The 15,385-nt window shown below is 37.3% G+C and overlaps 1 pseudogene; it reads right to left on the bottom strand.

Annotated features, from left to right (window-relative positions):
- Positions 1-12,814: 12,814 nt before the first annotated feature.
- On the bottom strand, positions 12,815-15,028 carry LOC129073278 (ATP-dependent RNA helicase DDX18-like; annotated as a pseudogene).
- Between the last annotated feature and the right edge of the window lie 357 nt (positions 15,029-15,385).

Below are 15,385 nucleotides of genomic sequence, written 5' to 3'. Positions count from 1 at the left end.
CTAAAAACAAAATCCACAGAAAGCTGGTCAGAACTTGCAGCCCAAACCAAACAGGTAGATTGCCTGCTAAAGCAAAAACATCAACATTCTCTGTGGATTTAAACAAGATCCAGAGACTCATAATATTCAAAATGTTCAAGATAGAATTCAAAATTACTCAGCCTATGAAGAACTAGGAAAATCTCAACTTGTGATCTTGCCTATAAGTGGAACCTAATCAACAAAACAAACAAATAAGCAAAATAGAACCAGAGACATGAAAATAAAGAACCAACTGACAGTGACCAGAGGGGAGCGGGGAGGATAATAACTGGGAAAGAAGGGGAAGGGGTAAGCCAAGGAACATGAATAGAGGACTCATGGGCACGGAGAATGGGGGGATTGACTGTTGGGGTGGGGGTGGGAGGAATGGGGCAGGGGAAAGCAATGGGGAAAAAGGTGGGGCAACTATAACTGAACAACAATTTTAAAAATTCTTGAAATGGGTGGACTATAGAGCATCTCAAAAAAATAAACAAAACGGAAATTTTAGAACTGAGAAATATGTACAAAAGTTAAAAAAAATTAAAACTCACTAGAAGGACTCAATAGTACAGTATGATGCAGAACAAATATCTAAAGAACTAATGACTTAAAACTTCCAAAATTTTGCAAAATATATGCACCTACAGATTCAAGAGGTGCAGCAAATCACAAACAGGATAAATCCAAAGAAATCCATGCTCAGATACATCATAATCAAACTTCTGAGAACTGCCTTATAGTAAGTCTTTAAATTAGGTAGTGTCATTTATCCAACTTTATTCTTTATTTTCAAAATTTTTTGGAAATTCCATTTCCTTTGCTTTCTGTATAATTTAGAATCAGCTTGTCTACATATATAAAAATAACAGTGGAATTTTGATTGAAAATGTATTAAATCTATGCACTAGTTTGGGTAGAATTGACAACTTTATATATTTAGTCTTCTAATAGATGAGCATGGTATATCTTTTTTTTATTGTTGTTCAATTACAGTTGTCCCCATTTTCCCCCCATTAATCTCCCCTGCCCTAACCACCTCCCACCTTCTACTTTCAATGCTCCCCACCTCCCATTGTCTTTGTCCATGGCCCCTTTATGCATGTTCCTGGACTTGGCCTTTCCCCTTCTTTCTCTTGTTATCCACCTCTCCCCTCCCCTCTGGTCACTGTCAGTTTGTTAGACATACACCATATCATCTCACCTATAAGTAGAACCTAATCAACAAAACAAACAAGCAAGGAAAATAGAACCAGAGACATGGAAATAATGAGCATGGCATATCTTAACATTTATTTAGGTCTTCTTTGATTTCTTTAATCAGCAGTTTGTAGATTTCAGCATATAGATTCTATGCATGTTTTGTTAGATTTATGCATAATTATTTCATTTTGGAGTTATGTTAAATGGTATTGTATTTTAAAATTTTTGACTTCTAATAAGTCAATGATAGTATAATATATACAAAGAAAATTGATTTTTGTGTGTCAACCCTGTATCCTGTGATCTTGCTAAAGTCTTGCTGAGTTTTATTGTAGATTTATTGGATTTTTCTACACGGAAAATCATGTTTGTAAATAGGAACACCTTTATTGCCTCCTTTTTACTCGTTTTCAATTTTTGATTGTTGTTTAATTATACTTAATCCCCATTTTTCCCCCATTACTTTCTCCTGCCCTACCCACCCCCCTATTGCCTTCTTTTTAATCTGAATGCCTTTTATATCTTTTTTCTTTCCTTATTGTGCTGCCTCAGACTTCCAGTACAGTTCAATGACGAATAAGAGTGTTGACAGTAGAAATCCATGCTTTGTTCCCAGTCTTAGGAGAAATCCATTTGATCTTTTACCATTAGTTATGATGTTAATGGTAGGTATTTTGTGGATACCTTTTGTCAGATTGAGGAAGTTCTTTCTATTCATAGTGTGCTGAGAGCTTTTATCATGAATGGCTGCTAGATTTTGTTAAAAAAAATCTGGATCAACTGATAAGCACATGTGTATTCTTCTCTTTAGACTGTTGATATGGTAGATTATAGTGATTGATTTTTGATTATTGAACCAGTCTTGCAATCCTTGAATAATCCACTTAGTGATGCTCTATTATTCTTTTGACATTGCTGGGTTAGATTTGCTAGTATTTTGTTGAGCATTTTTACATCTCTGTTCATGAGGAATGTTAGTTTGTAGTTTTCTATAATTGCTGTCATTTCTTTGTTAAATGGTAGACTCCTCTAACAAAACCATCCAAATCTTACGTTTTCTTTTTCAAAAATCTTAATTACAGATTCAATTTATTTCATAGTTATAAAACTATTCAGATTATCTATTTCTTCTTGGGTGAATCTGGTAGTTTGTGAGTTTCGAGGAACTGGTCATTATCATCTAAATTATTGAATTTATGTACATAGAATTATTCATAGTATGCCCTTTTTGTCCTTTCATTGTCTGTAACATCTTAATGTTAGTCATTTGTGTTTCTATCCTTTTCTTTGTCAGTGATGCTAAATTTCAATTTTATGAATCTTTAAAGAACCAGCTTTTGGTTTCACTGAGCTTTCTCTATTGATTTTCTGTTTTCAATTTTATCAGTTTGTGTAACTTATTCTTTCCTCTACTTTCTTTGTGTTGGGTTTAATTTTCTCTTCTTCTTTAAGTTCCTTAAGATAGAAGAAACTGGATTTATTTTCTCTTTTTTATTTTAAGCCTTTAGTGCTCTAACTTTTTATCTAAGCACTGCTTTAGAGGCATGCCACAAATTTCAATATGTTCTATTTTCATTTACATTCAATTCAAAATATTTTCTAAATTTCCCTGATATTTCCTCTTTAACCTATGGATTACTTAAGAATTTGTTGTACAATTTCTGATTAGAGGTTTTCCTGTTATTTTTCTGTTACTCATTTCTAGGTTCATTATAATCAGATAGTATACTCTCTGTAACTTAAATAATTTTAATTTGTTAACATGTACTTTTTTAAAAAGATTTTATTTATTTATTTGTATAGAGGGGATGGGAGAGCAAAAGAGAGGGAGAGAAACATCAATGTATGGTTGCCTCTCGCGCACCCCCTACTGGGCACCTGGCCTGAAACCCAGGCATGCGCCCTACACTAGGAATACAACCAGCGACCCTTTGGTTCTAAAGCTGGCACTCAATCCACTAAGCCATACCAGACAGTGTGTTGACATCTAAAGTCCATAACAGATGGTGTGTGAAAAATGAGAAAACTCATGAGCGGTACAAAATGTGTTAACGTGTGTTTTTATCGCCTGGCATGTGGCTTATTTTTGTGAATGCTGATCTCAATGTGCTTATGTTTTCAGAAGTTTTATAGAGATTGTAAAGTAGTGGCTCTACTAAGGTAGGATCAGAAGAGGAGAAATTTGAGAATTTAGACAAAATGCGAGCAAGGAGAGAAACTCTACCCTAACACAAAGATAAAGTCATTAGAAGTGTATCTGTGAAAACTTATCAGGCATATCTCAAAATCCTTTTAGGAGACAACTGAGATAAATCCTATATAACTTAAGTTACCACACCTAAGCACCATCATACTCTCTTTTTTTCACATATGGTTGCAAATTGCGGAGGGTCTTGTGGACCTGTTAGTCAAAAGTCCTAATCAGCAGGGCCTGATGTAAATTGATTCCAAAGAGATACCAAAAGAAAATCTCACAATGTATGTCAACCTTACAGAAACCTTGTGGTTCACATTTTTCCCATGTTGGTAAACAGAAAGGCATGTTTAATTTTCTTCTGTCTCTGTGCCTCTACATTTGGAATTAAAACAAGTTAAAGGGTTCATCAGTAAATGAGTGGATCAAAAAACTGTAGTACATATACACGATGGAATACTACGCAGCAGAAAGAATTAAGGAACTCCTACGCTTCACAACAGCATAGATGGAACTGGAGAGCATTATGCTAAGTGACATAAGCCAAGGGGTGAAAGACAAATACCATATGATCTCACCTACAAGTGGAACCTAATCAACAAAACAAACAAATGAGCAAAATATAACCAGAGACTTGGAAATAAAGAACAAACTGACAGTAACCAGAGGGGAGAGGAGGAGGGAGGGGAATAACAGGAGAAAGAAGGGGAAGGCTCCTAAAGGAACATGTATAAAGGACACATGGACAAAGACAACAGGGGGAGGAAGATTGAATGTGAGAGGTGGGGGTGGGTAGGGCAGGAGAGAGTAACGGGAGGAAAATTGGGACAACTGTAATTTAACAACAATAAAAAAAGAAAAAATGTTATATCTTCTATCTGAGGCTCTCTAGGGAGGCAGTAGAGCATAGTGGCTGAAAGCAAGACTCAAGCATCAGACCTAAGTTCAAATTCTGGCTCTACTCTACTGGCTGTGTGAAACTGAGGCCGAACTCCTTGACTTCTTCCAAGTCTCTACTTCTCTTTCTATAAAATGGGATAACAGCAGGGCCTAAGTCATGTGGTTTTTGTGAAGCATAAATGAGATAATAAACAAAGATCCTGAACCAGTCAGTGTCTGACACATATTAAGTGCTAAGTAAATGCAGGTGATGATATTCATGATCTCACCAATGCCATACAAGTCCAGAAGACATAACAAAGGGTCCAAGAGTTTGGTCTGAGGATTCATACATGTCTGAAACATGCCTCAAATATTCAGATGGTATGTTTGAATGATATTGGAAATAGAGATAAAAGATGAAGGTCAGGAACCGAAGAATAGAAACCTGAGAGACTGCTGAGGTATCTACAGCTCACAGAGCATGGGTAGCTCAGAGCAATTTCAAAGTTTAATGTCAAAGCATACATTACCGACATGTATAGTGTTGTCTAGAAAGATAAAAGAAAAAGCTGCAACTTATGCTCTTATTCTAAGAAAACTCATGGTTGGGTATGAGGAAGAACATCTTGGCTGTGGAGAAAAAACATGACTAAATGATCAAAATAATCTTGAAGAAGAGATGAAATGACTTCCTTTTTGAGTAGAATAAATATTGATCTTCTCAAATGCAGTGGCTATGTAAGAGGATATCTTTAGGTCTCATCAGCTTCATGACTCCATTCCATTTTTTATGGAATATAATTGACATACAACATTATATTAGTTTCAGGTGTACAACATAATGATTTGATGTTTGTATATATTGTGAAATGGCCACCACAATAAGTCTAGTTAACATTCATCACTACACATAGTTAGGAAAAACATTTTTTTTCTAATGAAGATTTTTAAGGTCTACTCTCTTAGCAACTTTCAAATATGCAATACAGTATTATTAAATACAGTCATCATGCTACACATTACATCTCCATGACTTTATTTATTTCATAACTGGAATTTGTAATGACTTCATTATTTTTAATGCCATATGGTTTCTTCCTAATGCACATAGTATATGTCTACAGCAAAGAAAATCTGTGAAAGAAAGAAAAAAAGAAAGAAAGGCAGACAGGCAGGCAGGAAGGAAGGAAGGAAGGAAGAAAAGGGGAGGGGAGGGGAGAAAAGAAAGGAAGTTAACTACACAGGGAAGGAGAAACATACATCAAAACACATGAGGTTGTTTGGATCTTTCAATTCAAATCATGTGGATATTATATGAGCACAACTTATAAATACATTTTGGTCTGAAAAGGACACAGAATTTACAAAAGCCTGGAAAGTATGAAGAGATATAATCAGAGTAGCAGAAGGAAGATATTATCTTGATAAAACAACTGTGAAAAGAATCATAGGGGAAAAACACTATTTAGTCAGAATTGTCAATGCTGAGTACAAAGGTGAAGGACCATATAAAAAAACAATGTATCGGTGTTATGTTTTATTCTTTATCAATATTCTAGACCAAAGCATTTGAGCCAAGAAATTACCATTTCTTTTCCTCAAAGCTCTACTATGTTAACATAATTTTGAGAGTGACCATAAAAGGGCAAAGAGTTTGAGCTATACCATTGTAAAACAGGACAACCTCAACCAATTCTTCAAATTGCTATCATTTCAAGAGAGTAATATCACAGGACTATTACGGGAACCAAAGAAACGAGGCTGCTGTCATTCAACAGAACTTTCATTTCCAACTTCAAAGGGCTCCATTAATCTCCTAACCAACCAAGTTTTAGGGAGAAGGAAATGGAGAACTTTGAACACAAATTCTCTGCCCCTTCCTAATGCTACTAGTTACACAGGAAACAGAAATAAATATTCTCTCAGAAGACCCAAAAGACACTCTCAGTACCTAAAGAATAGAAGTGGGTAAAGGGGAGGGTTTACACTCTGGCAGGAATATGAACATGGGTTTCCTCTGAATAAAGGCTATCGAACAGTGTTTGAGTCTCTGTTTTTTGTGGTATGTGAATAGTAATATTAAACTGTATCCTCTGCATTCCATTTGTACAATTTTTTGTTCCTAGATCTAGTTGGTTTCCAAGTTATCTATATGCATGATGTATTTGCTTATAAAATGCAAAATTGATGACCTAGTTATGTGTAGGGTAGGTGGAAGCAGTCTGGCTCCCTCACCTAGATGCGTGGGTAACCGGAGGGAGCAGCTCCTCACAACCTTGAAGGAGTCTGACAAAGCAGTGTTCCCACAGCCTTGAGCCTGGGTCTCTTGGCCTTGAGCCCAGATGTAATAAACTGCCCCGTAGCCTTGAGTAGGCTTGCATGCTCATGATAGTTACTTCACTTTCTGGCCTGTAGCCTGCTTTGTTCAGGGCTAATATTTAAGGGGTAGGAGCTTTGGATAAGGTAGGAAGTCGGGGAGCCGACTTGGACACAGGTTTTAGGCCTGTGGGATTTTCCCGGACATGGGCTTGCGGCCCATGTGACTCTCCCGAATAAAGGCATGTCAAGCATCCCCAAGGCTCCACACATCTTCTTCCATCTCCCTGAGCCCCCAGTGGACTTTCCCAGCCTAGAAAGGTGGCAACACACTATGATTCATCATTTATGATAATCAGCTGGCCACCCAACAGTGTTTACTGAGCATATATTAAGTGCTTAGCCCTGGGTCTAATAAATTCAAAGCGCTAGAAGTATTCAAATGAGAAACTAAAGGACCTGGTTTATGGTATGGTTTTTGCAGATGGGCTTTTTTTATTTATGTCAATGACTGATTATCTAAGTCAAATAGAGCCCCAAGGTAATAAGGCTAATTCTTCTAATGAATAGAGATTTGCTCTGCCCCTGGGCTACTATGCTTAAAATGGACACCATGGTCCAGCATTCTTAAGGAAGAAAGGAAATAGTATGGGGATTGTTCAAAATATGATCCCAGGCCAACCAACTTGAATATTCCACACTAGACCAGCTAAATAAGAATTTATAGGTTGGAAGCTAGAAATATACATGTTATTAAGCTCCCTCAAGTGATTTTGATGCTCATCAACATTCAAGAATCACTAGCTTAGTGCAAACATCCCCACAACTGGATCTAAATTAATCAATCAATTAGAAAAGCATTTTAATGCCCAGATATAGACCTGCTCCCCTCTGTGAACTTCTTTTTCCTTTCTCTAAAATAGAGATAATAATAGTACCTACTACCTCCTACAGGCTGTGGAGAAAATTTAAAGATAAATATGTACAAAGCCTCACAAAATGCCAGCACACAGTAAAACATTCAATAAATTTTAGTGAATATAGATGAAAAAAAAAAGAAACTAGAACACCTTCTTGTACCATATACAAGAATAAACACAAAATGGATTAAAGAATTAAATGCAAGACTCAAAACCATAAAAATCCTAGAAGAAAACATAGGCAGTAAAATCTCTGACATTTCTCTCAGCAATATTTTTCCTGATATATCTCCTTGGGCAAAAGAAACAAAAGAGAAAATAAACAAATGAGATTATATCAAGCTAAAAAGTAGTTGCACAGCAAAGGAAGCCAACAACAAAATGAAAAGACAACCCACTGAATGGGAGAACATATTTGTCAATGATCCCATAAGGGGTTAATATCCAAAAATTTATAAAGAATTCATACAGCTCAACACCAAAGAACAAACAATCCAATAAAAAATGAGCAGAGGACCTGAATATACCTTTCTCAAAAGAGGACATACAGATAGTCAGCAGACATATGAAAAGATAATCAATGTCACTAATCATCAAAGACATGCAAAATAAAACAAGAAGATATCGCCTCACACCTGTCAGAATGGCTATCATCATTAAATCCAAAAACAACAAGGGTTGGTGAGGATATGGAGAAAATGGAACCCTCATGCACTGTTAGTGGGAATGCAGACTGATGCAGCCACTATGAAAAACAATATTAAGAGTCTTCAAAAAATTAAAAATGGTGTTCCGTTATGACCCAGTGATTTAATTTCTGGGTGTTTATCTGAAGAAAACCAAAACAGTAATCGGAAACAATATATGTATCCCTATGTTCATTGCAGTGTTATTTATAATAGCCAAGATATATCAATAAATTATTGAATAAAAAGTTGTGGTACATATATACAATGGAATATTACTGAGCCATAATAAAGAATGAAATCTCACTATTTGTGACAGCATGGATGCACCTAGAGAGCACTATGTTAAGTGAAATATGTCAGACAGAGAAAGACAAATACCATATGATTTCACTTATATGTGGTATCTAAAGAGTACAATAAAGGAACAAATAAAACTGAAATAGACTCAGAGACACAGAGAAGAGACTGATGGTTGCCAGAGGGGAGGGGAGTTGGGGGCTTGGTGAAAAAGGTGAAGGGATTAAGGAGTATAATTGGTAGTTACAAAATAGTCATGAGGATGTAAAGCACAGCATCTGATATATAACTGATAATATTGTAATAATGTGTGGTACTAGTGGGTATTGGAAATATTGGGGGAAATGCTTTGTAAAGTATATGATTGTCTAATCACTATTCTGTACACTTGAAACTAATATAAAATACTATTGAATGTAAAGTGTAATTGAAAAAAACATTTTAAAATATTTATTGATTATGCTATTATAGTTGTCCCAATTTCCCCCCTTTGCCCCCCTCTGCCTGGTACCCCCATCCCCTCCCGCAATTCCCACCTTACTTCATGTCCATGGGTCATGCATATAAGTTCTTTGGCTACTCCATTTCCTATACTCTTCTTAACATCCCCCTATCTATATTGTACCTACTAATTTGTAGTTCTTCTTTAAAAAGTATTTTATTTATTTATTTATTTTGAGAGAAAGGAAGGGAAGGAAAAAGGGAAGGAGAGAAACATCAATGTGTGGTTGCCTCTGGTGCGCCCCCTACCTGGGGACCTGGCCTGCAACCCAGGCATGTGCCCAGACTTGGAATCGAACCACTGGCACTTTGCTTTGCAGTCTGTAAGTCAATCCACTGAGCCACACCAGCCAGGCCAATTTGTACTGCTTAATCTCTGTACCTTTTCCCCCATTTTCCCCATTCCCCTTCCCAACTGATAACCCTCCAAATGATCTCCATATCTATGATTCTGTTTCTGTTCTGCTTGTTTACTTAGTTTGGTTTTTAGGTTCAATTATTGATATTTTTGAATTTATTGATATTTTAATGTTCATAGTTTTGGTCTTCTTTTTCTTAAATAAGTCCCTTTAACATTTCATGTAATTATGGCTTGGTAATGATGAACTCCTTTAGTTTTACCCTGTATTTATCTGTCCTTCGATTCTAAATGATAGCCTTGATGGAGAGAGTAACCAAGATTTTAAGTTCCTTCCTTTCATCACTTGGAATACTTCTTGCCAGTCCCTCCTAGCCTGCAAAGTTTCTGTTGAGAAATCAGCTGACAGTCTTATGGGAATTCCTTTAGAGGTAACTCCCTGCTTTTCTCTTTGTTTTTAAGATTCACTATCTTTAATATTTTGCACTTTAATTATGATGTGTCTTGGTAGTGGTCCTCTTTGGGTCCATCTTATTTGTGACTCTCTGTGCTTCCTGGACTTGTATGTCTATTTCTTTCACCAAATTAGGGAAGTTTTCTTTCATTATATTTTCAAATAAGTTTTCAATTACTTAATCTTTCTCTTCTCCTTCCAGCACTCCTATGATTTGGATGTTGGTATGTTTGGAGATACCCCAGAGGCTTCTTAGCCTATCCTCATTTATTTGGATTCTTTTTTTCTTGCTGTTCTGATTGCATGTTTTTTATTCCTTCTGTGCCAAACCGTTGATTTGATTCTTGGCCTAATCCCCTCCAGTGTTGGTTCCCTATAGATTTTTCTTTATCTCACTTAATATAACCTTCATTTCTGCCTGGGTCTTTCTTATGCTGTTGAAGTACCCAGTGAACTCCTTGAGCATCCTGATAACCAGTGTTTTGAACTATGCATCCGATAGATTGCTTCTCTCATTATTTAGTACTTTTTCTGGAGTTTTGTTCTGTTTGTTCATTTTGGCCATATTTCTTTGTCTCCTCATTTTGTCAGCCTCCCTGTGTTTCTTTGTGTACTAGGTAGAGCTGCTATGAATCCCTGTCTGATTAGCATGGCTTATTGTAGAAACATGCACTGGTAAGTTGTATGGGGTAGACTCTTAGATAATCACTAGGGTGGGGCAACCCATGTCACCAATCTGTGGTTCTGTGTGGGGGAAGGCTCAGAGAGAGGACAATGCCACTGCCTGGCCTCTAGAGTTTTGTCCAGGAGGAAATTGTCTCCCAGTACTCGCCCTGATGCCAGTCACTTCAATTACTCCCCATATGTCACTGGTGCCATTCTAGTTGTTGCCCTGGTGCTGAAGCCCAGAGGGAATGAGTCTTCATAGTCCTAAGTCTATAGCATACCCTTTAAGAGGAAATTCTTGAGAATCCCAAAGTTTATTCCACTGTCCGAACCCCCACCGTTTTTCACAACCAAAAGTTATAGGGACTTATCTTTCTAGTGCTGGAACCCTGGGCTGAGTGGTCTGGTCTAGGGCTGGGATTGCTCGCGCCCAAGGTATCTCTCCTGATTTTTATCCACCACTCATTCCATGTTTCTGTACCTCTCCACACATCACCATATCTCCACCTCTCTTACCCATCTGGATGATGTGGCTTCTTTAATTCCTTGGTTTTTGGACTTCCATACAGCTTCATTTTCTGACAATTCTGAGTAATACTTGTTTTTTAGTCTAGTTGCAATTTTTGCTGTGGCTGCACAGAGAGGCAAACTGTATTTACCTATGCTTCCATCTTTACCAGAAGTGAAAAATAAATGTTTTAAAATTTTTCTTATAAATAATAATAATAAGTCCACATCCTTATTGAAGACACTCCAATCCTTAGTTACCTATATTATTTCAACTCCTGCAACTTCCCCCACCCAACCTGACAATGTGTTCAAGAAAAACAAAACTAATTGGAATGCCCTCATACATCATGCCACTCTTTTAAATCATTTTTATTGTTATTCAATTACATTGTTCCAATATTTCCCCCTTTGCCCTCCTTCACACATCCAATCCCTGCTCCCACAGTCAATTCCCACACTGTTGTCCATGTCCATACATTTTCTTTATCTAGTCCAATCCCCTCCTTTCCACCATTATGCCTGTCCTACTTCCATGTTTCCATGTCTGCGGTACTATTTTGTTAGTTTATTTTGTTCATTAGATTCCTCTTATAGGTGAGATTGTATGGTATTTATCTTTCACTGATTGACTTACTCCACTTACCATAATGCTCTCCAGTTCATTCATGATGTCACAAAAGATAAGAGTTCCTTCTTTATTTCTGCTGAGTAGCATCACATTGTGTAAATGTACCACAGTTTTTTGATCCACTCATTTAGTGATGGGCACTTAGGCTGTTTCTAGCATTTGGCTATTGTAAATAACGCTGCTATGAACATTGGGGTGCATAAGTTCTTTTGAATTGGTGACTCAGGATTCCTTGGGTACATTCCCAGCAGCAGAATCACTGGGTCAAAAGCCAGTTCCATTTTTAGATTTTTGAGAGAATTCCATACTGTTTCCCACAGGGGCTATACCAGTCTGCATTCCCACCAGTGCACTGGGGTTCCCTTTTTTTTCTGAGTAAATTCTTTTAATTGCTGAGTAGTAATCCACTATATAGATATAACAATCATTTTTATTCATTCATTTATACAGTCATTGGTTGGTGCATAATTGGGCTGTTCCTAGTTTTGGCTAATATAGATAAAGCTCCTATGAAAAATTTTGTTTAGGTCTTTCTCTTAGGTAAATAAGTGGAGGGAATTACTGAGTTGTATAGTAGGTGTAAGTTTAACTTTTAAAACCGTCAAACTGTTCCAAATTATTTTTACAGTTTTATATTCCCTTCACCAGTATATTAAATTTCTAGTAGCTTCACATCCCCATCAGCACTTGGCATGGAGATTCTTTTTAATTTAACCATTCTACTGGCAAGGTGAGATCTCATTGTGATTTTAATTTATTGTATACATCTTCCTGGTGACTAAAAATATTGGGCATCTTTCGAAGTGCTTGTCATCTGTGTATGTTCTTTGATCATTCACTTGTTCAACTCTTTCACCCATTTAAAAAGGTGGGGTTTTTGTCTTCCAGTTGAAGGAAGAGTTGTTTTTTTTTTTTTGAAAGGAAAAAACTATAATCACAACAAAGACCAAAAAGGTCCCCTGCTTTGTCCTTGGGAAATCAAGAAAAATTAGACTGTTTTATAACACCAAATAAAAAAAGACTTGCTGGAAATACTAATGCTCAGTGCTCGCAACCCAAGTCAATTTATACTTGTTTGATCAGTCCAAATCCTAAAGTAAAATATTTCTTTGTTAGAGCAAGAACAAACATTTCACTTGAGAACAAGCTCTTGAAGATGAAAGGAAGGTGTGCCATCAGTGAGAGAACTGCCTGCTGTCAGAAGATTTCTTGCTGATGTGCTTGAAGGTTTTGGACTTCTTGACTTCCTTCATTTCCTAGTAGCCGAATCCACCACCACCTCCTCTCTTTTTAAGCTTGCCGTCATTGCTGTTCACGTTCAGATCAACAAAAGGAGGCACCTTGAAACCAAATGACAGAGCAACTTGAGGCAAGTTTAAGTTACTAACATTAAAGATCTGTTTCAGAGAATGGGAATAATATGCTCAAATGTATGATTTATATGCTTCCTGGGCTGATTTATGAAGAAAGTAGTTCTTTTCAATCAATTTTTTGAGCTGAGACTGAATGTCAGAAATTTTGGACCAGGAAAACTCAAATTCACTTAATGGAACCTTGGACTGTTTCAAGTAACGAAGGAGACCAAGTTCTTCAGGGCGCAAAATGAGCAAGGCATGTCCCTTTCCATTTAGACCTCTGGCTGTTCTTCCCACACGAAGAATGTATTCCTTGGGGTCATCTGGAGGGTCATACTGAACAGTCCAGTCAACTTCAGGAATATCCAGCCCTCTAGCTGCCATGTCTGTGTACAACAATATCCCCGTATCTGCATTGCAAAACTGGAAGAATGTGGTCGTACGCTTATTTTGCTTCTGCCTTCCATGGATGGCTAATACAGGCAAATCAATGTAGTTTAGCAACTCGTAGTGGTATTTCACAAGATGAAAAGAAGACCATTAGTTTCTTCTTCTGGTTCTTCTTAAGGAACGTAAAGAGCAGGAGGAATCTCTTTTCAGAAGGGCAAACAACATATCCCTGCTCAAGACCATCCACTGTTGCATTAGCTTTATCATCATCAACACCAACATACAAAGGCTCCTTTTTCAGAGAAATCCTCGCCAAGTCTTCAACTTTTCGAGTTTGTGTGGCAGAAAAGAGCATGGTCTGTCTGTGTGTTGGCAGAAGTTTAATAATTTGCTTTAATTCCTCTTCAAACCCAACATCCAAGATACGATCAGTTTCATCAATAACCAGACACCGTGTTTTTATACATAAATCCTGGAGTGTTCTGCATATGGTCCAGAAGATGGCCTGGTGTAGCCACAATGATGTTGATCCCATTAGCAAGTTTCTGTGCTTCAGCGGATCTGTTACTGCCACCCATTATTAATCCATATGTGTGAACATGGTGTGTCATTAGCTCTTTAAGAACACCAAAAGTCTGCATGGCCAGTTCCCTAATAGGTGAGAGAATAAGAACTCCTGTTCCATTCTTGGGCATAAACTTTAACTTAACACTGAGTTCCACTGCAGGGATGAGAAAGGCCAGGGTTTTGCCGCTGCCTGTTTTTGCAGCTGCGAGATCCCTGCCTTCCAGAAGTGGTTTGATACTTTAATGTTGAATTTCAGTCACGTTTGTAAAGCCCATTTCTTTTATTGCCTTCAGTGTGTTCTCATTGACAAGGTTAGATAGGGAAGCAAATGAAGTATCCTCAAAAGCTCCTGTCAGTCCCAGGGGCAGGCTGGGTATTTCACTGTCCTCTTCTCCATTGTCTGGCTTCTCCACTCTGGTTTCTGTTTCTTCTGGAGCCTGAGCACCTTCTTCAGATTCCCCTTTGTCTTAGGTTTTTGCTTTTTTGGTATCAGGCCCATGATCATCCACCATTTTTCTCTTTTTCTTCTTCTTCTTCTTAGATTCTGATTTGGGAGACTGCATCACTGCTTCTCCATTGGTTAATACAGTAGATTTCTTGGGGGATATTTTAACTTCTACATTTTCCACTTTTTCTTTAGATCTACCTCCGTTTTGGGCTTCTGACAAGCCCTGACTCATAGACCACTTTAGGGATTTTTTAACTTTTCCACTTCGCACTGTTTCTTCAGATTTGTCTCCATTTTGGGCTTCTGATAAGCCTAATTTCATAGATTGTTTTAAGGATTTTTTAACTTTTCTACTTCCTACTGTTTCTTCAGATCTATCCCCATTTTGGGCTTCTGATAAACCTGCCTTCATAGACTGTTTTGAGGATTTTTTAATTTTTCCACTTCCTACTGTTTCTTCAGAGACATCTCCATTTTGAGTTTCTGATAGGCTCGCAGTCCAGGCTCCCTGTAGCTTTAGGTTTTGCTGCCGCAATTTGAGGTTCCGCTTCTCGATCTTCTTGCGCAGGAGTTTCGTCGGTAGATGATACATGTTGCTGGAACGCCTTCACAGCAGCGCCATGGCCGAGGTTCTCCAAGAGTTCTTCACATAGTCTTGTTACAAGTGTCTTTTTCATGTAAGTGCTTTATTTGTTCCTTCCCAGTTTGAGGTTTCCCCTTTATTTTTGTAATACTGTCTTTTGAAGAAAAAATTTTTAATTTTGGTGACATTCAATTTATTATTTTATCTTATAGTTTGTAAACATTTACATCATATTTAAGAAAACTTTGTCAAACCTTGGACCTGGGGTTCCCTTTTAACACATCCATGCCAGGACTTGTTGTTTGTTGATTTATTAATGATGGCCATTCTGACAGGTGTGAGGTGATATTTCATTGTGGTTTTAATTTGCATCTCTCTGATGGCTAGTGATGAGCATCTTTTC

Source organism: Pteronotus mesoamericanus, unplaced genomic scaffold, assembly GCF_021234165.1.
Source record: "Pteronotus mesoamericanus isolate MK-2021 breed Mesoamerican mustached bat unplaced genomic scaffold, CSHL_Meso_final contig_40, whole genome shotgun sequence".
NCBI lineage: Eukaryota > Metazoa > Chordata > Mammalia > Chiroptera > Mormoopidae > Pteronotus > Pteronotus mesoamericanus.
This window is presented reverse-complemented; position numbering and strand designations above follow the sequence as displayed.